This window comes from Halyomorpha halys, unplaced genomic scaffold (assembly GCF_000696795.3).
Source record: "Halyomorpha halys isolate HHAL.00 unplaced genomic scaffold, Hhal_1.1 Scaffold1659.1, whole genome shotgun sequence".
Classification (NCBI taxonomy): domain Eukaryota; kingdom Metazoa; phylum Arthropoda; class Insecta; order Hemiptera; family Pentatomidae; genus Halyomorpha; species Halyomorpha halys.
In genome coordinates this window covers 74,907-87,771 of record NW_027108329.1, presented here as the reverse complement: position 1 = coordinate 87,771, position 12,865 = coordinate 74,907, and positions in this window count along the sequence as shown.

Below are 12,865 nucleotides of genomic sequence, written 5' to 3'. Positions count from 1 at the left end.
ATCATTTTTAGTTTATGAGGTTGAGGCATAATAATACAGCAGGAGAGTATTTTTTTTTTTTAACACAACACAAAAATAATAATAAATTCACAAAACAATAATTACAACTACTTAATTAAATAAAAATGCACCAATGTGGGTGGATGTGTTGTAGTTGATAGTTATTGATTGAAAATACACAAAAAAGAAGAGTAAACGTACTTGAACTTATACAATTAAAAAAGTAACTAAAAAATGTTTTCAAAAAGTAATACATATTACAATAAAAAGTGCAAAAATATGTAGTAACAAATTATTATCTACGAGAAGATCTAAGTAAGTAAGTAATATTTAAGTGATAATTATTTATATAAAAACATTTGAGACAAAAAAAAAAGTGGAAAATAGAAAGTAGAATCAAATTAGGCGGGCCAGCGATTATAATTTTAGAAAAATCCAAAATATAATATCATTTTAGTTTGGGACTTCTTCGTCTGGATCCCATTCATCAAGATCGGGGTCTGCAGGAGGTTCTTCTTTGGTTTTTAAATTTTTATAGAAATCATGGAAAACTTCTTCAACTAAAGGCAATAGAGTTAATAAGTCTTTCTTTTTTTCAGCCGAAATTGGAAGTTGGCTGTGAGAGATATTTTGCAAAGAAACAGTACTTACGCGTCCTCTTCGTGTAAAATTAATTTTTAAAAAACCATCTAAATCATTTAGTGAATGTTTAAAATAAATTTTTTCCCATTCCCTTCCATATTGGAGCCACTGTATTGGGTTCCATAAAAATCTGTTTCCATTGTCTTCTATTTTTTTTATTACGTACGGCCCCTGTTTTTTCCCAAGTAAACTGAAATTGTAAAAATTGTCTCTTTTCATCGCGACTACGACGAATGGGTTTTTAAACTTAGCAACGCCTACTAACTGAATCCAGTCAGTCAAATGATTGATTTTCATCGAAGACCTTTTTTTAATCTTTTCTATCACCGAATGGTCAGAGTCACACTCCATATGAGTGTGGCCACTTACTAAAAATTTATGATTGATTTTTTTTATATTTGGCTTTTGGGTGATTAGATGTTGGAACATAAATGCTACATAACTATTTTTATTTTGCCCCCCACATGTATCAGAGTAGAAGGTGACTTCTTCTACTTCATCATTTAGGGTTGATAAAAAGTGGTAAAGACAAGAGTCAATTTCATTTGCTCCTCTTGCAGCAATGGTCTCGTCCCACATGTAACAAGTTGCCTTATCTGTTTCCAAGTTGTGTATTGTCAAATTAAATGAGCACAATTGTCGCTTGTAGAAAGAAACGGACGTCGTCAGATACGGTGTGGGCAAACATTGCTGTAAGTCAAACGCAAAGACGGCTTTTGTTTTATTCTGTCTTGTGATTAACTTATCTTCCTTCTTTTTCTTGTATGCATAGTCTGCCATTTGAAGATGTTTATCTTTTTGAGCCGTCAATTCAGTAACTTCTGCTCCATTAGCTACTTTGATTTTGGCACTAAATACATCGCATTTATGGCATGTGTCTTGTTTTGGTTTTTTAAATGAGAGGCCTAACTCATGGAAACATTGGCTGTAAATAGTGAAACAAACAGGATTATCACGATTTTCTTTGTACAATCTGTACATGAGAGAAATAGACAAATTTGAGGCGAGAAACTTTTTATTGTTCTGATTTCTGCAATAGTGACTTTCATTTGGTGGAAAGGACAAAATATGGGATTTTACGTCCTGCAATACGTCAGGTTTTATTTTATTTCTGGGGGGAGCCAAACCACGAAGATCATCACTGACAATACCAGATGGAGAGCTATATTTTTTTTGCAATACTAACTGCACGGAAACCTTTTGTTTCGCCAAAAATACTTTGGAAACACGATCGACATACCGAAACTTTCTCTCTATTAACAATCACCTCATAAGAACAACTACAAGACCTATTTCTTTGGGGATCAGCTCTCAATGATTGAGTTTTCTTATTTTTAATTGTTATTAAAGCGCCTATGTAGCTAGCCCTCTTGTTTCTACTTCCTAAATTCCAATAATTTTGAAAACAAACCTCCCTATCTTCAAGTTTTATTCTCTCCCCACATTTCATCCTACATGGTTTCAAAGGTAATAATTTTCTTTCGGAAATTGTTTTTCCTTTTTCTGTTACATACGATTTACCTGCATTTCTTAGTTTTTTACATTGGGCACGCTGGATTCTAGACCGGCCTTTTTTCCTCGTTTCTGCGAGAAACGTTTCCTCAAGGCAAAGTCAAACAGCCAATTTCTGTGGAGCTGGAATCTCCGGATAGCGTTGGGATGTAATGCGGATCAGCTTCACTATCGTCAGATAAAAGTAGGTCCTCGGCCAAACTTGCCAAGTTTTGTGTTGATGGGCCTGGTCTTGCGTCATCTGAATTCATAATGTTGCATTAGTTTAATTAAAAATTCACTAAAATGATAGACAAACAGTGAAACAGTACCTTTCAAGTCATTTTGGGTACGTGAACTTGAAGCAAGAGGCTCGGCGCTTGCTGTCGCTTCTTCCGTTATTTAGGGTTCTACGTCGAAAAAAGATTATTCATGAATGTTCTTATGTATATTCAAAATTTAAGTTAAAACAATTTAGGGAAAAATAATATAAAATATTATAAGAAATAATAAAATAATATAAATATAAAATAGGTACCTACCTTGATTTTGATTATTCTGCGCGGCTTCCACGTTTTCTTCCATCCTTTTATTCCAGAAAACTCTCTTTTTTAAAATTTTTTGAAGCTAAAACGAAACTGAACGACTTATCTTCCAAGTTACAAGAAAACGCGTTTTTTTGTTTTGTATCCCAATAAAAAATTTTTCTATTGAAAATCGGAAATCTAGGAACCGGAAGGAAAGTGAACAATAAATCACTTATAAAAAGTTGGTTTTGAGAAATGGAAAGGAAGAATTTGATCAAGGGAACACTGAAAAATTAAGAAAATGTAGGATTATCGGATGGTTTTATCTTCAATTGAATTTGTTTATTTTGGAGTATCCATCCAGGTGTAGTAAACGAAAACAAATTAATGCTTTTTCTGATTGTCTTTTATTTTCAACATGTTTCGGGATTATAAATTATGGATACTCCAAAATAAACAAATTCAACTGAAAAAATTATTTGTTCATAACTAGTTAATTTTGGTTGGCCACTTTTTAATGCAATCAATCGATGTGAATAATTGAACATCTCTATTTATACAATTGTTCACCGATGGATAAATGTGTACAAATTTGGTTATGTTGACTTAACTATTTACAGTTTAGAGATGTTAATATGGAAAAAAAAACACATCGCAATAATTCTGTTTTAAAACGTTGACTGACTTAGACACTTATGCACAATGAAGATGTTGCCTCTGTGATTCTCTTAGACCACTTAACTCATTTTGACCAAAATTCGACTTAACCACATATTCACTTGGGTGACAGATATATTAAAATCTTCAACAGCTTCGTCATATCATCTTTCGTCCACCTCACTTGTTCCCTTTTTTTTTCATTATGTCATTACTATTTTTATCCATTACTTTATTAGTGTTTAAAAATCCAAACCAAAAAGTCCAAAAAGCAACACAAACCAAACAGGAATTACTAACTGATCAAAACGATAACAAACAAAATGGTGTGGTGCTCAGCTGATCTGTAGGTTGATGTCATTCTCCATTTAACAGAAGTATTATCAGACTCAATCATGTTAAAAGATATTGATATTTCACCATTAAACGCACTTTTTTCCATATCACACGTTAACATGTTAAACTAAAGATCATGATTACCCTTATAAAATTCCGATTCATTTGCAACCACCTATTATTGAAATAAAATTTATTTCTGTAATAGAATGCTAAGTCGAAAATCTGAATCTTAAATACTTCAAGTTTTGGGGTTTGTTTAAATAAAGAAATTAAATCAAACCTGTAATTGTCGCTTACATTGATCATCATCACCGATATTTTCGTCGTTTCTTTCATTTTCAATTTATTGTTATTCTTTATTTATCCCGAATTATTTACTATCAATGTTGGTTTATTTAATTTAGTTGCTTTCAGATCTTAACTAACCAATTTCAAGTAAGGACACCTTATTATTATTTCCTTCAACACTTTTGATTTTCTTAAATAAAATAATTATTCTGTTATCTCGAACTATCTTATTCGGAGTTTATTGCAGAAATAAACAGAAAATCATAAATTAGACGCTTTTGAGGAAAAGGTGTTAATGACACTTTCTGCTGGACTTGATTCTCAAGTTCTGCATTTCTGTTTCTTGGTAAAAGATTAACAAACAAGTATTCATCAAAATTCGTTCTGAACTCTCTAGAAAAAAATCCATCCATCAAAATGAAACTGACTAAGGTGTTATTACCGATCATCAGATGACTTAATACTGTTTGAGAGCTGCAATTTCGGAGCGTAATAAAAAAAACAGTGTAATTATGTGTGCTTTTTAATTGCGGCGATAGAACCGCTTTGGTAATTTGCGTCCAACTTCATTGGTTACAGAAGTTTAGTACAACGGTAGTCTGAAAAATTGCCAATTCATTGCATGATTTTGTAGGCCGATAAAAATTTAAAAAAGTAAAGAATTTAATTGATTTCCAATTAAGATGCTAGCACATTGGAGGAAATATCCTGCATTCGATAGAACGTTTGATTTTATAATCGAAAGGTGGAAATCCATTATTTTAAGATAGAAAAACTGCTATCGTCTTACAGTTCAAGCTATAAATTGAGTAAAAAACAAATAATATGATACATTAGGCATGATATTATTTGGTTTGCGCTTAATTGATGCAATGACCGCAACAAATCAATATAACTAAGATAATATAACATTTACTTATAATAAAGATGCAGTCAGCATATTTTAAAATTATATTGTACTTATATTGTATATAATACATATTATTTTTATATATTATATTATATAAATTAAATTATATGTTTATTTTTACATATTACAAATTATTTTTATAATTATATCATATAAAATATAAGTACAATATAATTGTACTTGCCAAAATATGCTGGCTGTATCTTTATTATAAGTAAAGCTTGACATGAAAGAGTAACGATAGTACATATATAAATCCGGATTCATTGTGTCCTTTGCAAAACACATTGCATAGAAAATAACTATGAATCTTATTTTAAACAAAGCAGAGGTGTAAGAATCAGAAAGTATATAGAATCTATTTATGTAACCTAAAATATAAAAGACTTTGTTAATTTTAAAACTGATACAGGAGGAATTGGACAGCCTTATGTGGACATAATAAATAAAATAGATTTTTTAAACTATAAATAATTAGTAAGGTAAGAAATTATAAGCAATGCACAACATAGAGAAAGAGTATTTAACAATGCAATGCTCAGTGCTCTGACATTAGGAGAAGTAAGTGGACAAAAAGAGGGAATTGCATTGGAAAGGTAATTTATAAATATAATAATAATATGTAAGTGTCCAAAATCACGTGAAATAAAAAATAATTTTTAAATTAAAAAAACTTTTTTCAGCAAATATTGTTTTAAAACAAGAAATATTAAAGATAAAAAATTAAAAGATAAAAAAAGCTGGTTAATAAAAAATTAGGATTTAAATTCTTTTGGGAGTAGATAAAAATGATTTTTAATCTAAAATGACAAATGTCCAAAAATTAAAAATAAGGTAAGAAAAAAATATTAATAATTACTAAAATAGTTTGGTTCAATCTCGAGAAACTTTTTTGGATTTGTAAATGGTCATAAATTAGTGAAATGATGTATATATATATTTAAATATTGAATTTTTGTATGTAAATGTGTAATATAAATCTTTTGATTTTAACTACATGATAATTGTAAATTGTTAATTGGAAATATGTTTGTTTTGTGAACTAGATAATGGATCCAAAACGTTCATATTTAAGAAAGAAGTAAAAAAAAGGGTGAAAAATGATTCTTGAAAATTAATATAATAAAGTTTTAGCAAAGAAATCCTTTGGAATTTAAGTGTAGTAGAGCTAATAATTATTATATATTTAAAACAAAATATATTAAAAAATTCAATAATTGAATGAGTTTTCTGTTGAAAGTCAATTGATCCTCACCTGGGAAGTTTTATTTAAAAACTATAGTTGGAGCTCCTGTAGCTATGCGAAGTTTTTAAATCTTATTTGTTACTTCAATTTGGCAGGGAAAAATTTAAATTTTGAAATAAACTGTTTTTTAGTGTACGATTTTTCATTTGAAAAAAAAATTAGTTGTCTAAAGAGGATTTATTAAAGTTTAATAGGAAACTCTTCAATTATTTACAAGTACGAAGTTTTTAGCAGCTTAAGCTATATCTTAATTTTTTAAAAAAATTATTACTTTAAGATTTTAATTATGTAATCAGAATTGACCTCAAGATTTTGAGAGTTACACGTAAATACCACATCGTCAAATTATACAAATGATTCGTCCTTTTGTATTTTCAATCAGCTATTTATTATAAATAAAAGGATTATGTTTCGGGTGGTTTTAAAAATAATTTATTTAGAAAATAAACTATTATGAGCCAAATTTTCGCCCCACGTTGCAGGGCTTCATAAGGATTTACGTAATACTTACAGGGGTTACGAATTATTATAAAATTTGACTTACATTTATGAACTTCTATCTTAATTAAATTTCAAAAACCATCAATTCAGTGTACATTAAATAGGTTGTGTGTGTTAGTACAAATTCTTGGAGCAATAACGCCTTATGCTGCAAACTCTTATTCTATGTTTGTTCTTGAGAACTCTTAGACAGTTTGAACAATCGTTAACGTACGCAACGTATAAATTCTGTTATAAATAAAACATAGTGAACAAGCGCCCTCTGGTATTCAAACTGTCAAACAGTTCGTTGTTACTAACCTTATCTAAGCATTTTTTATAATTTAATTATAACAAATAAAACATTGCATTGTGTTTTAAATATCGTATCATTGTATTTCGTTTATATTTTATTGTGTGATTGATTAGTATAATGTGTGTATAGCAAAGCACTGTATTTGGGCGGCACTGTTTATTGTTGAATAAATTATTTTAATTTTTACATAGAAATATGATGAACACATTTAATTAAATATCGGTATATAGCTCATTTAATTATAAATAATAGGAAATATCCACTACCAAGTACATTTTTTTTTTATCCTCACATTAAATTTAATCCACACTTGCTCAATACGTAAAAGGGCATTCCCAGGAATTTTAAAAAATATTTTTTAAAACCCATGAAGTTATAGTAATAAAAATTTTAACAAATTTAAAACAGTAAAAAAATAGATAATTTAGAGATATAAAACTGTTTTATGATACGTTATAAAATAATATAGTATTTATAAATATCGTCTTGTTAGTTTTTGTGTCAGGTACTGTACTAAGAGCAAGAATTTCTTGAAACCCAATCTTGATACATACAGCATGAAGAGAGCCACCATTAATAGTTTAACTCTTAATAATTATTTTTTTATATACAATCAATATATGCGCTAGTGTGTGGAAGTGAAGACATACGCAAGCCAATGTAGTTTATTGTATAAAAATGTTCGTCACGTCTTGAATAATATATTCTAATACTAACTTTAGATCTGTTGTTTATTTTAAATTGAACACATATAGCTATAAAATATATTCACATAAGATGCGTTTTATGATTAATATCGAAATCCACTAGGATAGCTTTCCCGAACAGGCTCTTAACGACGAAAGACTAAAGAACACTATGCGTTACGCCTTAGGTTTCTACTGAGCGCATTTTTTGCACACTTTCGTAGGCGATGCGGTTTAGTCCAAACATGAATTAAATGAAAAAATAAATAAATAAACAGACAGTTTAGTATCCGAATGGGCTAACTAAGCCTAATACAGAAAGATACGACTTCAACATAAAAAAAAAAAAAAACACAGTGAAATATTTCTGTTTACGTGTTAGGGCATGGGCTCGTTTCATGGAGATAGCCATAGACGTAGATGGAGGAGCAGCTTTGGATGTTGTAGGCGTCTCATCTGGCTGGCTCATTCCGATTTTTTCCCCAGCATTCCGGATCCACAAGGGAACATCTGCTTCTCATCCTTCTCTAATAAAGATTTTCGTGAATTACAATTAAACAATATTAAAATCAATGGGTATTTCACCTGTCCAAACGACCAGATTTAGGTATATTTCAATCAGACATTTTAACAAATATTTTTCTCGTTGGATTCAGAATTTCACAGGAGTTCCCAAAGTAGGTACTGCCAGTTGATACTACTTTCTAAAAATATTACAAAATAAAAGTGAAAAAAAAAATATCAAATATACTCGTAAAGTGCATTTCAGTACTTACTTCTCTCTATTTTCATACTTACTTAATCGCTCTAATGATAATTGGGCGACATTTTTATAATTTTTTTACAAGTATGCCGTAAATTTCTCTAGCTCAGCAAGTTTTGGAAACTGATTTAACGGGAAGTAAGAAACATGTAATTCTGGATATTCGGCTCTTAAACTTCCCCGTTTATTTCAAATAAAATGTGAAGAAAGATCTTCAAATAGGTAGGTGCGGAAAGTGTGTCCATATGTTTTAAGAACTATAGAGTTTGTTAGATCTAGGAAAATCTTCTAGAACAATATTTGCTTTCTTTCAGAAGTTTTCTATAGCTTGCCTCTCAGAAAATGTGGCCTCCTACACTAAGTGCTGTATTTCTCACAAATGAGAGATTTTTAGATCAAAATATACCCGATATCTTTTGCAAAGTCAGTAACTTTTTGGAAATTTATACTAAGAAAGAGATTATTAGTTATTGCTTTCACTCATATTATAATTACATAATGAAATTTGAAAATTTAGGGACCTCCCATAGCTTTATATTTCGATAAGGATCAATCTAGTAAAAAAAATTTTGAGATATATTGTTCAAAGAAGAACAACAGGAAGGAAACGCAACAATTATTTGTTAACTCAACTTTGCAATTATTGATTGGAAGGGTAAATTCTTCTTCTTTCCCTTTCAGGTCTTTCACAACTACTGGTGTGTCACACTCAGCAACACGAAACATTTAAATTGTGCCAACATTTCGGCCTTGTTTCTAGCCTTCAGCAGGGCTAAGAACAGAACGAACAAGATAACAACAAATAAATATAGAAAATAAAAAATAAAATATAAACAGAATGACATAAAGTGAATAATTTTAGAGAATAGAATTAATAAAATGAAGTGATGAGAGAAGTGGAAAATAAAATCTTTACATAGGTAATTGAAAAAGTAGGTAAAATAACAAAATTAAGGAAATAAAATAAAAATGAAGTTATATAATGCAAAATAAAAATTGAAATATGGAAAGAAAAAGAAAATATGTGACCATAATAATCAATAAATAGGCAAAATATAAGTAAAGTTTAACAAAAGAAATGAATAGAAGGGAAAAAAAAATTATTTTGAAAACAACAATAATAATATATAGTGAACATAACTAATAACGTGGGTAAGGAAAATTGAGAAAAGAAGGGAGAGTAAAATAAAGATAGGGAAAAAAAATATACAATGACATCTCCTAAAGTGCAAAGTGTGGAATCAATCACATGTTTAAGTTAACCATTTTCAAGGAGGCCTGGCTGGTTCTGGAATTCTTTGTTTCTCAATTTACATTGCATATAACTTGGAAACTTTTAAACTTTTAGTTTTTTAAACATTTTTTAGTTTATCTATATCTTAGACCTCATAGATTATTACATCATAGACCTCATATCTTAAAAAATAATTTTCTTATTATATCTTTTATACAAGAAAGATGGTCTGAGTACGGTCAAAAAGTAACTCTAATAGTACAAAATTAAGTACCAACGTTTTGCTCCAGTTTGCAGGATTAAAAACTAGATACAAGAAACTAAAAATATTGTAAACAATGTAAGAGTATAAGATGATTTGAATTATAGAGTTCACTATTGTAGGACTAAAAGATTTATAAAATATTGAATGAAGCTGAGTAATTTTTTTTTAAATTACTTAATTTAATTAAATTATTACTTAATTTAATTTAATTATTAATTTAAGTATAAATAAAAAAGAATTTCAGTGATAACTATATGATATAAAATGAACAGGTGGAGTAATATAAAATAGAATAAGAGATAAAAGAAAAAGAAATATTGTACACCATGAAACTATGAGACACAAAAATTAAGGAAATAATGTTAGAGTTTTTCATTTTACTCCTTGATATATTTACTCTTTGTTTATTTCCTTAATGTTTCTGTATTTAAGTTTTTACTTTATTTGTTTTTATCTTCCTTAATTAATCACACTTCGGAAATGAAGGTCCTATTTTTGTTGGTTCTAGTAATTACATATCGTATTGTTATGAATGTTTTTTTCTCTATTGGCATTTAATTTTGAAATTCAATTAATTAAAAATTTACTAAAGAAAAATTATTTTTTCGTAATTAAACAGAACTGGATTTATTAATATATTCGTATATATTTTTAAAATTACATATAAAGTTCATATTTTGTAGTAATTTTGAAGAATATCTGAGTTGTTACTTAAGCTCAATACGAAATAGTATACATATCCAGCCCTAATTTAAAATTGGAGGAGTGTGTACGAATTGGTGCTTGTGAATTTCAATAAACGTTTCTGACACGTCTTGGTGACAGGAATATTAAGTAATAGGCGTATAGTTAATTCCCTTAAAAACAGATTAAATTTTCTGAATTAATTTTATTGATATTTCATTCACCCCGACAATTAATTGCTTTTTTGACGGTGTAAAAAAAAAAAATTAAAAATCCAGACCTCAATTGGTTGGAGGTCCAAATCGCTCTTTAACAACACAACCCGTAATTAAAAGTTTCGTAATAATTACAGCTCACACCGTTTGAAAAAGTTGGTTTTTATTGACGTCAATTTTTTTCCCCTTTCCTCAGCAATACTGGAAAGTAATTATAGATCTCTGTGTATTTTTATGAGAGGATGTGTGGGCCAGATGTTACCAGTCAAGACCGTGGGCTCTTATTACAACTTACGATTAAAAATCTATTCATACTTATATTTTAAGCATCTGAGAAGAATGATTAATCGGGAATTTTCCTGCAATATAACAAACTTTTTTGATCAGTCCGATGTCTATCTCACCTTCTTTTCCCTGTATTAATCCAGTAGAAACCTTTTTTAATGTCATTCCATTTTGTAGAAGATACCAGGTATCTTCGGCCTTTGATTCTCAATGAGCTATTCATGTGATGTCACATGAATTGTCGGTGGCCACTTATTTCTACGGTTGTTGAAGTAATTCGGCCGCCCAACGCTATCCAAGGCTTTGAATATCTGAAGGTCGAACACAAATATAATTATGTATATCGTATGGATAGTTTTCGAAAATATCGAAATATTTGTTCCATATATATGAATTAAAAATATCAATACTTCGATATTGCGGACCTCGATGTTTTCAATCTGAAAAAAAAGAGAAGGGAAAGAGGGTTTATATTATTTATATAAATTAACAAAGCTTGGATTTGAATTATGTTTAATGTTCTTCTTCGGCTCTACAGTCCAAGATAGACTTTGGCCTCCCATATAATTCGTTTCCACGTTCATTATCCAAAAGCATTCTTCTCAAGCCAGTTACTCTAATCCTCCTGAGATCCTCTTCTGCGTCCTTTTTCCAGGTATTCCTAGGGCGCCCTCTCTTTCTTTTTCCAGGAAAGGGTTCTGGTGTTACCTACCGTCTTTGTAATGCCCCTGGTTAAGATACTATTCAAATACTGGACAAAAAATTCATTATCTTTAAGAACAATTAAATATTTATACATTGTTTTTACAAAATATTTATATATATTGATATATTTAAATGTACAATAAGTAAAAACGTTTTACTTACTGGATACTAAAGGAAACATTAAATTATTTAAACCTATGAAATATTAAAATGGAAAAAAGTACTTTTACATTAAATAAATAATTTACAACGTATCAAAATATTAACATTTAATAGAGAAAAATTAATTCAATTACTCAACATTAAAGAAAATCAAAATGTAATATTTGAATGATACCTATCAAATTTAAAACCAACACTTTCAATAAAAACCGAAAAATAGAAAAAAAAAGTTTTATGAAGCTTACTATGTATCTTAGGAATTGTATCTTTTCGTAAATAGCTGTTCAGTATATCGACTAAAATTTTAGATATATTGAGCCAGACACTTTATTCAAAGCAAAATGTCAATATTGGAATCATTAATGATTTCAATATAGAATCTATACGAATTGGGATCAATACTGATATCGATATTTGAATCGATACTAATGTTGATATTGGAACCTACTTACTAGTTGTTACAGGTGCTAAAAGCGAATTGGTCCTGATAAATATTTAACAACTAAGAATTATTTAAAACTCAGGAATGCTACCTTCATTAGTGATTTTCATATTTTTACCCATTTCAAAAATAAATTTAAAAAATAATTCAATTTTGAAACTTAATGTGACTCGCTAGTTAGTTGAAAACGTCAGTTCAAACTTAAATTTTGCATCATGAAAAGAGTTTATATTTAATAAACCATTGTTATGTAAATTATTTGTTTATATACAACCATATATATTCATGTAATGCTCATGAGCATTACCACGAATGTTACGTCTCCCAATAGAAAATCACTTTGTAAATTCTTTAGTTTTTTTTGAATTATCAATTTGATAATTTTAAATAGCGCCAATGGGCGCCATATTGCTTCCTATTTAATTATACATTTGAAAAAAAATTAAAATTTAATTTTTGTTTGTGTAAAAATTCTGTTGTATTTATCTTTTAGCTTATGTAATTATATTTTATATTTACATAAGATAA